The sequence below is a fragment of the Dendropsophus ebraccatus genome, chromosome 8 (genome assembly GCF_027789765.1).
Source record: "Dendropsophus ebraccatus isolate aDenEbr1 chromosome 8, aDenEbr1.pat, whole genome shotgun sequence".
Taxonomy (NCBI): domain Eukaryota; kingdom Metazoa; phylum Chordata; class Amphibia; order Anura; family Hylidae; genus Dendropsophus; species Dendropsophus ebraccatus.
The window spans coordinates 1,189,390-1,204,066 of NC_091461.1; positions in this window are offsets into that span (position 1 = coordinate 1,189,390).

Genomic DNA, 14,677 nt, shown 5'->3' on the forward strand with positions numbered 1-14,677 from the left:
TACAGTGGCCTGTGATAAGTGACGGGTGAGTCCCCAGGAATCTGGATTTTCTTCCTCCATATAAGGGATCTAGTGGGTCTGTAGGTATATAGTGTGGTGACCCTGCCAGCCGTGTATAGATGCAGTTATGTATTGCCATCTTGCTCCGGCTGTAGGTATATAGTGTGGTGACCCTGCCAGCCGTGTATAGATGCAGTTATGTATTGCCATCTTGCTCCGGCTGTAGGTCTATATAGTGTGGTGACCCTGCCTGCCGTGTATAGATGCAGTTATGTATTGCCATCTTGCTCCGGCTGTAGGTATATAGTGTGGTGACCCTGCCTGCCGTGTATAGATGCAGTTATGTATTGCCATCTTGCTCCGGCTGTAGGTCTATATAGTGTGGTGACCCTGCCTGCCGTGTATAGATGCAGTTATGTATTGCCATCTTGCTCCGGCTGTAGGTATATAGTGTGGTGACCCTGCCTGCCGTGTATAGATGCAGTTATGTATTGCCATCTTGCTCCGGCTGTAGGTATATAGTGTGGTGACCCTGCCTGCCGTGTATAGATGCAGTTATGTATTGCCATCTTGCTCTGGCTGTAGGTATATAGTGTGGTGACCCTGCCAGCCGTGTATAGATGCAGTTATGTATTGCCATCTTGCTCTGGCTGTAGGTATATAGTGTGGTGACCCTGCCTGCCGTGTATAGATGCAGTTATGTATTGCCATCTTGCTCTGGCTGTAGGTATATAGTGTGGTGACCCCTCGGTGACCCTGCCCGGCATGCAGACATTTGATCTATCGCTGTACCCTTATCAGGTGTTTGGTATTGATCCTCAGTTTCGGTGCCTGATAATCGCTCTCGTCTTGCAGATGTCCGTTTTCAGACGATGACAAGGTGACGAGGATTCTGCCCGTGTCCGTCCCCTCCGGCAACCAAAGATTTGCTGTCTCTGCCTTTACTTTTGTTAACCTCCAATACACTCAGGTACGGAGGGGGGGGTCATCATCATACAGGCAGGGGCACGGGGGGGGGGGTTCATCATACAGGCAGGGGCACGGGGGGGGGGTTCATCATACAGGCAGGGGCACGGGGGGGGGGGGGGTCGTCATCATACAGGCAGGGGCACGGGGGGGGGGGGGTCGTCATCATACAGGCAGGGGCACAGGGGGGGGGGGGGGTTGTCATCATACAGGCAGGGGCATGGGGGGGTGGTCATCATACAGGCAGGGGCATGGGGGGGGGGGTGGTCATCATACAGGCAGGGGCACGGGGGGGGGGTCGTCATAATACAGGCAGGGGCACGGGGGGGGTCGTCATCATACAGGCAGGGGCATGGGGGGGGGTTCATCATACAGGCAGGGGCACGGGGGGAGGGGTCGTCATCAAACAGGCAGGGGCACGGGGGGGGGGTTCATCATACAGGCAGGGGCACGGGGGGAGGGGTCGTCATCATACAGGCAGGGGCACGGGGGGAGGGGTCGTCATCAAACAGGCAGGGGCACGGGGGGAGGGGTCGTCATCAAACAGGCAGGGGCACGGGGGGAGGGGTCGTCATCATACAGGCAGGGGCACGGGAGGGGTCGTCATCATACAGGCAGGGGCACGGGGGGGGGGGTCGTCATCATACAGGCAGGGGCACGGGGGGGGGGGTCGTCATCATACAGGCAGGGGCACGGGGGGGGGGGTCGTCATCATACAGGCAGGGGCACCTAGGATAAGGGGCTAGGGGGTGTGGCAGGATCCTACTCACTGGACACACAGGAGCTGGGGGGGGGGGGGGGGTCATGTCTGGGCTCAGTCCTCCCTGTCAGGTCCCTTTGTATTACCTCTGCCACATACACAGCACAGGTGGGGGGTCTCCTCTCCTCTCTGCCACATACACAGCACAGGTGGGGGGTCTCCTCTCCTCTCTGCCACATACACAGCACAGGTGGGGGGTCTCCTCTCCTCTCTGCCACATACACAGCACAGGTGGGGGGTCTCCTCTCCTCTCTGCCACATACACAGCACAGGTGGGGGGTCTCCTCTCCTCTCTGCCACATACACAGCACAGGTGGGGGGTCTCCTCTCCTCTCTGCCACATACACAGCACAGGTGGGGGGTCTCCTCTCCTCTCTGCCACATACACAGCACAGGTGGGGGGTCTCCTCTCCTCTCTGCCACATACACAGGACATGCTCCTCAGACCATGCACTGTCTCTCTCTGGCTCCTCCTCTTCCTCCCAGCACAGCATCACTTCCTGCTTCCCTCAGCTCACTGCCCCAGGGAGAGATGGGAAATGTAGTTTGGTGTCTCTCTCATAACCTGTATCTGCTGTTCTCCCTAAATCCTCTCCAGGGGTTACCCATCTATAGGAGCGCTGCCACTTCCTGGACAACATTCTCTTGCCTTAAATCCTCTTTTTAATAAAAATTTTCACCGGACTTCTCTTTTAAAGTGTTGTAATGCCCTCAAACGTATACAAATCCCCAATATACACCTATTACAGGAAATGCTTATAAAGGGCTTTTTTCCCTGCACTTACTACTGCATCAAGGCGTCACTGCCCGCATAACACGATGTCACTTCCTGGATAACATGGCGATGTCACTTCCTGGATAACACGGCGATGTCACTTCCTGGATAACATGGCGATGTCACTTCCTGGATAACATGGCGATGTCACTTCCTGGATAACATGGCGATGTCACTTCCTGGATAACATGGCGATGTCACTTCCTGGATAACATGGCGATGTCACTTCCTGGATAACATGGCGATGTAAGGACCCGACTCCCAGAGCTGTGTGGGCTGTGGCTGCTGGAGAGGATGATGGCAGAGGGACACAGGACAGTGGAGGAACACTGAGCATCCCCCTGCCATCATCCTCTCCGCAGCCACAGCGCGGTGACGTGGCCATGTTGGCCAGGCGGTGACGTGGCCATGTTGGCCAGGCGGTGACGTGGCCATGTTGGCCAGGCGGTGACGTGGCCATGTTGGCCAGGCGGTGACGTGGCCATGTTGGCCAGGCGGTGACGTGGCCATGTTGGCCAGGCGGTGACGTGGCCATGTTGGCCAGGCGGTGACGTGGCCATGTTGGCCAGGCGGTGACGTGGCCATGTTGGCCAGGCGGTGACTGTATATTGGGGATTTGTATAAGTTTTGGGGGGCAATAAAATACTGTAATAAAAATTTTCACCAGACTCCTCCTTTAATTTGGCTTTATTGCCCACGAGTTTTGGCTTTCGAAGTTTTCATGCAGTTGAGTTCTTGTTCGTCTCTTCGTAGGCCGCTGTGCTGGACTGGTGTCTGGCAGGCCCGGACTGGTAATCTGGCGGATCGGGCAAATGCCTGGAGGGCTGCCCAGATTGCCAGGTCATTACTCTTGAGTTTTTGGTAGCGGGCGGCCCCCTCAGTCTCCGATTAGCAGTGCCAGTTAATCTTTAGTACTTCGACACCCGTCACCCGCTCCCCAGCAGCTCCTCGCATCTTCTGGCTCCTCGACTCTACCGGCGCCGGATGTGTGGGGAGCCGGTGACAGGTCAGTTTGTTTTTTCTGGTGGGAGCACAGCATACTGCAGGGGGTCTAATGGCTACTATATGGGGCACTACTGTGGGGGGGGTATAATGGCTACTATATGGGATACTACTGCGGGGGGTATAATGGCTACTATATGGGATACTACTGCGGGGGGTATAATGGCTACTATATGGGGCACTACTGTGGGGGGGGTATAATGGCTACTATATGGGATACTACTGCGGGGGGTATAATGGCTACTATATGGGACACTACTGCAGGGGGTCTAATGGCTACTATATGGGGCACTACTGTGGGGGGGGTATAATGGCTACTATATGGGATACTACTGCGGGGGGTATAATGGCTACTATATGGGATACTACTGCGGGGGGTATAATGGCTACTATATGGGGCACTACTGTGGGGGGGGTATAATGGCTACTATATGGGATACTACTGCGGGGGGTATAATGGCTACTATATGGGGCACTACTGTGGGCGGGGTCTAATGGCTACTATATGGGACACTACTGCGTGGGTCTAATGACTACTATATGGGACACTACTGCGGGGGTCTAATGATTTCTATATGGGGCACTACTGTGGGGGGGTATAATGGCTACTATATGGGATACTACTGCGGGGGGTATAATGGCTACTATATGGGGCACTACTGTGGGCAGGGTCAAATGGCTACTATATAGGACACTACTGCGGGGGGTATAATGGCTACTATATGGGACACTACTGCGGGGGTCTAATGACTACTATATGGGACACTACTGCGGGGGTCTAATGACTACTATATGGGACACTACTGCGGGGGGTATAATGGCTACTATATGGGGCACTACTGTGGGCAGGGTCTAATGGCTACTATATAGGACACTACGGCGGGGGGTATAATGGCTACTATATGGGACACTACTGCGGGGGGGTGTCTAATGACTACTATATGGGACACTACTGCGGGGGTCTAATGACTACTATATGGGGCACTACTGTGGGGGGGTATAATGGCTACTATATGGGATACTACTGCGGGGGGTATAATGGCTACTATATGGGGCACTACTGTGGGCGGGGTCTAATGGCTACTATATAGGACACTACTGCGGGGGGTATAATGGCTACTATATGGGACACTACTGCGGGGGGTATAATGGCTACTATATGGGACACTACTGCAGGGGTCTAATGACTACTATATGGGACACTACTGTGGGCGGGGTCTAATGGCTACTATATGGGGCACTACTGTGGGGGGGTATAATGGCTACTATATGGGACACTACTGCGGGGGTCTAATGACTACTATATGGGACACTACTGCGGGGGGGGGTCTAATGACTACTATATGGGACACTACTGCGGGGGTCTAATGACTACTATATGGGGCACTACTGTGGGGGGGTATAATGGCTACTATATGGGGTACTACTGTGGGGGGGTATAATGGCTACTATATGGGACACTACTGCGGGGGTCTAATGACTACTATATGGGGCACTACTGTGGGGGGGTATAATGGCTACTATATGGGGTACTACTGTGGGGGGGTATAATGGCTACTATATGGGACACTACTGCGGGGGTATAATGACTACTATATGGGACACTACTGCGGGGGTATAATGACTACTATATGGGACACTACTGCGGGGGTCTAATGACTACTATATGGGACACTACTGCAGGGGGGGTCTAATGACTACTATATGGGACACTACTGCGGGGGGGGGTCTAATGACTACTATATGGGACACTACTGCGGGGGTCTAATGACTACTATATGGGACACTACTGGGGGGTGTAATGACTACTATATGGGACACTACTGCGGGGGTCTAATGGCCATTCCTCCGCATCCTCCCTCATGGCGGCACCAGAATAGAGGATGCCCTTCCCCTCACTGTAAGGACAGGAAGAACAGAGGTTAAAAGGCAGCCCGTCCCAACCACCTCAGTGTTTTTCCTGTCCCTATGGGGATGGGAGCTTAGAGTATGGTTATAGCCGCAGGTACCTGCATTGATCGGGGCCTCCTTGCTTCCCCCTTCCTTGTGCACCAGTATTCCTCGGTGTAGGAGTCCCCTGGTCATCTTCTGGGATGGATTGGGCCTCCGGTGGGGCTTCCCTTCCTCTCCCCTTGCTCCCGGGTCCGATAGGCCACGCGGTCAACAGCCGCATAGGAAAGGCCTAGGCTGCGTGTGACGTCAGACGCAGCGCTGGTGTATGGGGACGCCATACGGGGGTGGGCAACCTCCGAGGAGCATGCACCAGCCTCGTAGTGACGTCACAGACTGGAACCTCGCTGGACCGGAAATTTGGCTCTCTGGTTCCAAAGGGAGCAGGATTCTTCCCAGATGGCAGGGGAGTGTGACCTGGAGAAGATGGACCCGGCTACTCGTTCTGACCCTGCAGAACCTGCTGCTGCCGCCGTGGTGTCCGTGAGTACAGGTGGGGGGGCCTTCTCCCTCTGTTTCTTCTCCCTACTATTCTGCTGATGGTGGTCGTCTTCTCCTTGTAGTCTAGGGAGAGAGAGACGCCACAGAGATCTTGACTTAAGGTATTGCTGAGTCCCTTCGTCTACCCCTTATCTCCCACTACCCCCACTTCACCCTTACTACAACACCCCCCCTCCCCTATAACCCATGAAACTGAGGACACCTTCTTTAACGTTGGAAAAAATGGCCATAACGGCCTCTTTATTAAGGTGCTTCCATAATTAACAAACATTAAAATAGTAAATAAGAATAATAACCATAACAATAACCTTGCAGTTAACCCATCATGTCTGGGAGATCTGGCCGAGCACCCTGCAGCAGCACCAGTATTACTGACTATCCCCCCAGCCGCACCGACTCAGGGGCTGACAAATCTGTCACCTGGCACTGCACCACCTTCTCCACAATCCACCAAACAAGCGGGGGGTATCATCCCTCTTATGGGTCCCCATCCGAATTACCACCTTAACGTGCCCTGCAAGACCTCCCTATCGCAGGCGGCCATGACAAAGGAAAGCAACCAAAGCCCTCGCCGGAACACCAAAAAGCCTGTAATAGGGCCGGCGGGCGGAAACGGGTCCAGCAAGAACTGAAGCTCCACCTCTTCCTCCTCTTCTTATAACTCCGCGTCCGTTGGTAAGTGACTCACCTAGCAACTCCCGCACTTTTCTCCTCAGCACCTCACCCCCTCCCAACTGGCTCACACTTAACCCCTTACTGCCTCACTTAACCCCTTAAACTACCCTCCCAGCTAACCTAGTCATGCTGGGCCTCCGCTAAGTCTGCGCCCCCGCTCCGTGCCCGTCCTAATACATAGAAATGTTTCTCTGTTAGGAGTCTAATCATAAACCGCTTTGTGCCGTATCAATCGGGTTATACGAGAGGGAAAATCTCAATTACTGTCCGATGTTAGATCTATAAGGATGAAGTGAAGTCCTCCCGGCTAGTAGATTGCCAGCGGGTTCACCTAAACGTTCTCCCCCGCGTAAGAGCCAGACAGTTGGACATATCGTCATCGACAGCTGCTGCGAGGTTAAAGGACAACTCCGGCAATTATTTTTTTCTTTTTTAGCTTATTCAACACACTACAAATTTATATAAGCGATCTCCAGCTTCAGAGCGGCCTGTCAGCTCAGACACGGCGGTCCCGGCCTGTGATTGGCTGAGCGGCCTGTCGGCTCAGATGCAGCGGTCCCGGCCTGTGATTGGCTGAGCGGCCTGTCGGCTCAGATGCAGCGGCTGCAGTGTGAGGATCCCAGCCTGCTGCTGCTGCATGGACATGTGTGGATGCACCACTACTCCCAGCATGCTGCTAGTGGTAGTAAGTATACTGTGTATGTAGTGTGTAATGTGTATGAGGGATGAATGTAGTGTGTGTTACATGTCGTGTGTATAGTGGATGGGTTGGATCTGTATGTGTTTTCATGGATGTGTTAGTGTGTGTGTGTGTGTGTGTGTGTGTGTGTGTGTATATATATATATATATATATATATATATCTATCAGCACTGCTGACTCCACTGTCCAGCAGAGGTGTAGAAGTGAATAGACTGTATATAGGAGCTGCAGCCATTGTCCGGCCTCATCCGTCCTATGTAATTGCTGCCGGTGACCACTGAGGCCGGTGATTGGCTCCTCCTCCTATGTATAGTGTAACTGAGGCCGGTGATTGGCTGCAGCTCCTATGTATAGTGTAACTGAGGCCGGTGATTGGCTGCTCCTCCTATGTATAGTGTAACTGAGGCCGGTGATTGGCTCCTCCTATGTATAGTGTAACTGAGGCCGGTGATTGGCTCCTCCTATGTATAGTGTAACTGAGGCCGGTGATTGGCTCCTCCTATGTATAGTGTAACTGAGGCCGGTGATTGGCTGCTCCTATGTATAGTGTAACTGAGGCCGGTGATTGGCTCCTCCTATGTATAGTGTAACTGAGGCCGGTGATTGGCTCCTCCTATGTATAGTGTAACTGAGGCCGGTGATTGGCTCCTCCTATGTATAGTGTAACTGAGGCCGGTGATTGGCTGCTCCTATGTATAGTGTAACTGAGGCCGGTGATTGGCTCCTCCTATGTATAGTGTAACTGAGGCCGGTGATTGGCTCCTCCTATGTATAGTGTAACTGAGGCCGGTGATTGGCTGCTCCTCCTATGTATAGTGTAACTGAGGCCGGTGATTGGCTCCTCCTCCTATGTATAGTGTAACTGAGGCCGGTGATTGGCTCCTCCTATGTATAGTGTAACTGAGGCCGGTGATTGGCTGCAGCTCCTATGTATAGTGTAACTGAGGCCGGTGATTGGCTCCTCCTATGTATAGTGTAACTGAGGCCGGTGATTGGCTCCTCCTATGTATAGTGTAACTGAGGCCGGTGATTGGCTGCAGCTCCTATGTATAGTGTAACTGAGGCCGGTGATTGGCTGCAGCTCCTATGTATAGTGTAACTGAGGCCGGTGATTGGCTGCTCCTCCTATGTATAGTGTAACTGAGGCCGGTGATTGGCTCCTCCTCCTATGTATAGTGTAACTGAGGCCGGTGATTGGCTGCTCCTCCTATGTATAGTGTAACTGAGGCCGGTGATTGGCTCCTCCTATGTATAGTGTAACTGAGGCCGGTGATTGGCTCCTCCTATGTATAGTGTAACTGAGGCCGGTGATTGGCTCCTCCTCCTATGTATAGTGTAACTGAGGCCGGTGATTGGCTCCTCCTATGTATAGTGTAACTGAGGCCGGTGATTGGCTCCTCCTATGTATAGTGTAACTGAGGCCGGTGATTGGCTGCAGCTCCTATGTATAGTGTATGATGATGTCACTAAGGTAATACTGTGTATTTTACTGAGAAAAATAATAAGGTGGTATTCAGTCCTTAGGTGGTGGTCACTGTATGGGGGTAATATTAGTCTGTATATAGTGTCATTAATGCCATAAAGTTACCACCACATAATACTATATACACTATACAGACCAATATTACTGTCATAGACTGACCACCGCTTAATATTGGTCAGTATATAGAGTCATTATGTGGTGGTCACTCTATGGCAGTAATATTGGTCTGTATATAGAGTCATTATGTGGCGGTCACTCTATGGTGGTAATATTGGTCCGTATATAGTGTATATATAGTCATTATGTGGCGGTCACTGTATGGGGGTAATATTAATCTGTATATAGTGTCATTAATGCCATAGTGACCACCACATAATGACTCTATATACAGACCAATATTACTGCCATAGAGTGACCACCACATAATGACTCTATATACAGACCAATATTACTGCCATAGAGTGACCACCACATAATATTGGTCAGTATATAGTGTGTATATAGAGTCATTATGTGGCGGTCACTCTATGGCAGTAATATTGGTCTGTGTATAGTGTCATTATGCGGTGGCGGTAATCTTGGCCTATACATAGTGTGTTTTCTTCAGTAACAGTATGGAGGTAATATTTGGTCCTGATATAGTTTTTTTAAAAACATTTTTAAAACAAAGCATATGAATAGTTTTTGTGTTTACAACACTAGCTGCAGTCCTGGCATGTATCGGCAGTCCCGGCATGTACAGTAGCGGCAGTCCTGGCATGTACAATAGTGGCAGTCCTGGCATGTACAGTAGCTGCAGTCCCGGCATGTAGCTGCAGTCCCAGCATGTAGCGGCAGTCCCAGCATGTAGCGGCAGTCCCGGCATGTACAGTAGCTGCAGTCCCGGCATGTACAGTAGCTGCAGTCCCGGCATGTACAGTAGCTGCAGTCCCGGCATGTACAGTAGCGGCAGTCCTGGCATGTACAATAGTGGCAGTCCTGGCATGTACAATAGCAGCAGTCCCGACATGTACAGTAGCGGCAGTCCCAGCATGTAGCGGCAAATAGTAAAATCCACGGCACTCAATGTTATGCAGAAGTGAAAAAGTTTATTTTACAGTGAGAAAGAATAATGTATACTCCGACCAATATGAGATACTATGCAATAGAGATCATAATAGTAAGGCAAGCTTTCGGCCCTTCCCGGACCTTCTTCAGGCTAAAGGATCTCGTTATGCAGTGTGTGGCTAGGCCTGGTTGAAGAACCACAACCCACTGGGCACCTACTAGCGAGAGGTGTGCAACACTGATTTGTTCCAAGCATGTAGCGGCAGTCCTGGCATGTACAGTAGCGGCAGTCCTGGCATGTACAATAGTGGCAGTCCCGGCATGTACAGTAGCTGCAGTCCCGGCATGTACAGTAGCTGCAGTCCCGGCATGTACAGTAGCTGCAGTCCCGGCATGTACAGTAGCTGCAGTCCCGGCATGTACAATAGTGGCAGTCCTGGCATGTACAATAGCAGCAGTCCCGACATGTACAGTAGCGGCAGTCCCAGCATGTAGCGGCAGTCCTGGCATGTACAGTAGCGGCAGTCCTGGCATGTACAGTAGCGGCAGTCCTGGCATGTATAGTAGCGGCAGTCCTGGCATGTATAGTAGCGGCAGTCCTGGCATGTATAGTAGCTGCAGTCCTGGCATGTATAGTAGCTGCAGTCCTGGCATGTAGCGGCAGTCCTGGCATGTACAGTAGCTGCAGTCCCGGCATGTAGCTGCAGTCCTGGCATGTATAGTAGCTGCAGTCCTGGCATGTAGCGGCAGTCCTGGCATGTACAGTAGCTGCAGTCCCGGCATGTAGCTGCAGTCCCGGCATGTAGCTGCAGTCCCGACATGTACAGTAGCTGCAGTCCCGACATGTACAGTAGCGGCAGTCCCGGCATGTAGCGGCAGTCCTGGCATGTAACCTTCTGAACTGACTCAATGTGAGTAAGGGCCTAATACACGGAGCGAAAATTGTCAAAATCCGGACAATATTGCTCTGTGTAATATAGACTACAGTCATCAAATGATCATTGTCTTTTGGCAGGTGTAAAAATCATTGGCTGCTGATTGTGCGTATGACATAATAAAGCTGTTACTTACCTTATCACATCCCCCGGTGTCCTCAGGCTTTGTCTGTTTGTTACGGCCAGTGACTGGCTGAACGGCCGATCACTTCAGAGAGGGGACCAGAAGTGAATGCTGCAGCTGCGGTGACTGGGAGATCCCAGAGACACGGCCGGAGGACACGGGGGAACGTGATCAGGTAGTATATATCTTTATTGTTCACAATATACAGCAAGGGCTGCACAGACATCACTAATGATATATATATATATAATAAAAATATATAATATTACAGCCTTTGCTGCACGATAATTGAGCCATGTTGTAGGCTCTGTAAGCGAGCTCCATTCTACTAGATTGGCGCTCACTTCTCCGGAATATCAGGCCGTGTAACACGGCCCTTAAAGTGGCCGTACACTTCCAATAACTGCTGGCTGAACAGTCCTTCAGAAGACAATTATCTCTCCCATCTGGCCCCGTCCTCCCCATACACAGGAATGTTCTGCACAGATGAGTGTTCCTGTGTAGGCCCTATTCCACCAACAGATCTGACGACAGATGATCTGCCAAAGATTTGAAGCCAAAGCCAGGAACAGACTATAATCAGAGATCAGGTCACAAAGGAAAGACTGGATTTCTCCTCTTTTCAAATCCACTCCTGGGTTTGGCTTCAAGTCTTTGGCAGATAATCTGTAGTCAGGTCTGTTGGATCTGGTGGAATAGGGCCTTAAGAGGGATAAGCTATAGCCAGACAGATCTGATGGCGGCTTATCTCTCTGAGAACAAAGAGGTTGGATGTTGATTTCCCATCACGCCCGACCCCTTATGTCTACTGATGTCATCTGTCAGACTGTCCACAGAGCCCTATACTCCTTACACTGATGGCCGAACCCACCACGAGCAGCAGGTACCACCAACAAAAGTGTAAAATGTATGGGGACCTTAAATTGTTGCTACAATATTTCAGCATATGGGGCCCCACCTTCAACTTTGCCCAGGGCCACATTTAGTCTAAAACCGGCCCTGATGATAAGGGAGAGTTGTCATGTGACTGAATTGTCTCTAGTTTCTATGATATCTCAGAGTTCTCATGTGACTGTGAATTGTATAGGATCCAGTATAATAGCCGACAGATTTATTACTTCTGCATCATAAGGAAGCTCGGTTACTGTTCAGAAACTCCTGAAATATATTCATAGGAAACTTAGTTCTATCTGAGATCAGCTGCAATTTACAGGCAGATCCAAGAATTTGTACAAATTAATTCTGATCATTGATCTCTGGACTTGTCGCTCCTTATCCAATGGCTTCTCGCTGCATTTACACGTCTTTTGTATTCATACATGGGATTGTCTCTGATATATGTAATCTACAAGCATTGATGGCTTCCATTTACCCTTATACCATAACTATTGGTCATTCTAAGGTGATGCACTATACCAGTTGATGATGCAGTATACCCAGTTGATGATGCAGTATACCCAGTTGATGATGCAGTATACCAGTTGATGATGCAGTATACCCAGTTGATGATGCAGTATACCCAGTTGATGATGCAGTATACCCAGTTGATGATGCAGTATACCCAGTTGATGATGCAGTATACCCAGTTGATGATGCACTATACCAGTTGATGATGCAGTATACCAGTTGATGATGCAGTATACCAGTTGATGATGCAGTATACCAGTTGATGATGCAGTATACCAGTGGATGATGCAGTATACCAGTGGATGATGCAGTATACCCAGTTGATGATGCAGTATACCAGTTGATGATGCAGTATACCAGTTGATGATGCACTATACCAGTTGATGATGCACTATACCAGTTGATGATGCAGTATACCCAGTTGATGATGCAGTATACCCAGTGGATGATGCAGTATACCAGTGGATGATGCAGTATACCAGTGGATGATGCAGTATACCAGTGGATGATGCAGTATACCAGTGGATGATGCAGTATACCAGTGGATGATGCAGTATACCAGTTGATGATGCAGTATACCAGTGGATGATGCAGTATACCAGTTGATGAAAACTTTTCCCAGTATTGTATCACAGGTTGTGATATAGAAAGAACGTCTATCTTGAACATTGGAGCCAATTTCAAAATTTGAACATTTTCAATCTCAGCCCCCAAAATTAGTTAAGATCAACTGTTTTCATGTCGTAACCTTTTTGGCTGTTGACCAGTGTAATTGGCCCTATCCAGCCGATTATCGCTCCGTGTAATAAACACAACAATCAGCCAATGACAATGATCGTTGATAAAGGTTTGGACCGATAATTGTCTGCGCCGAACGCGCATCACTATGTGTAATAGCGGTGTGAGACCGGCGGCTGACAATATGCAAAGTGCATACGTTACCTGTCCAGGCTGCAGGGCTCCTCCTGCTCTGTGCTTCTCCCCGGGTCCGTGTGCTCCAGCTTGAGAGCGGCCTGTGTCAGCTGACTGGCGGCTCAGCCAATCACAGGCCGGGACCACAGCAGTCTGTAAGCTAAGACAGGCCACTCTGAAGCTGGAGGGCGCGGGACCCGGGGAAAAGCAGAGCGAAAGGAGTCCTGCAGCATGGACAGGGAATTTATGCAGTTTGAGCAAGCGCTGCAAGGACATCAGTAATGAAGTCCATGCAGCCATTGATAAACGATTATCGGGCCATGTAATAGGCCTAGTAAACGAGCGCCGATCTAGCAGATCAGCGCTTGTTTACAGTTATTATTGGGCCTCCATCAGACCGTGCAATACTACCCTAACTCTGGCATCAGATCTCCTTTGTCCCTAGACAAGATCCTTCTGGTTTCAGGTGAAGAGGTCTATGGGTGGGTTCATACTGAGGAATTCTCGCGGATAATGTCTGGAATTCTGCTGTCTGTCCGCGCGCCTTTCCGCCGGCTCCATAGACGCCATTCTATGGGCTGGCGTATTCCGCTATCCGCTGAAAGAAGTGACATGTCACTACTTTCAGCGGATAGCAGAATACGCCGGCCCATAGATTGGTGCCTATGGAGCCGTCGGAAAGGCGTGCGGCCGTGCGCGCGGACAGCCGATGGAATTCCGTTGAGTTTATCCGTGAGAATTCCGTAGTGTGAACCCGCCCTATGGCATGGGGAATAAATCCTGCAAACCTTTCCAGAGGTGTAAAATGGATACTGGCTCCAGTCCTACCTCTTAGCACAGACACCAGTCTGTAAGGGTGGGGTGCCTACATCCCAGGTCAAATATGTAAAGGGATCTGGAATCCAGACTAGATGCAAATCATCGAACTTCAGGCCGTGTGGGAGGCCATCGAATCCCTGCAGGGTCACCTGTTAAACAATCACATTAAGATTTTTTTCAGACAATATGACAGTGGTTTCCTTGCTGAAACATCAGGGGGTACAAGACACCCTCATCTTCAGAGTCTTGTCCTCAAAATCCTTCACTGGGCAGAACGGTCAGTTCTCTCCCTCAGTCTTGCACTTGAAGGGGACTGAAAATCAGGTAGCTGATTACCTCAGCTGAACCAAGTGGATCCAGGAGAGTGGGAGCTGTACCCAGAAGTGTTCACCCTCATTGTCCAGAAATGGGGTAATCCATCCATAGACCTTTTTTTTGCAAACCAGCAGAACACAAAGAGCGATAGAGATAGATGCCCTATCCCACAGTTGGGTGGTAGAACTGTTATGCGCCCCCCCCCCCCCCCTTTCCTCTGATTCCAGTTATAATATGGACACTGCGATTAGAAAGGACATTGGTAATTTAGTATAGTGCCTCCCTGGCCAAAAAGAAATTGGTAT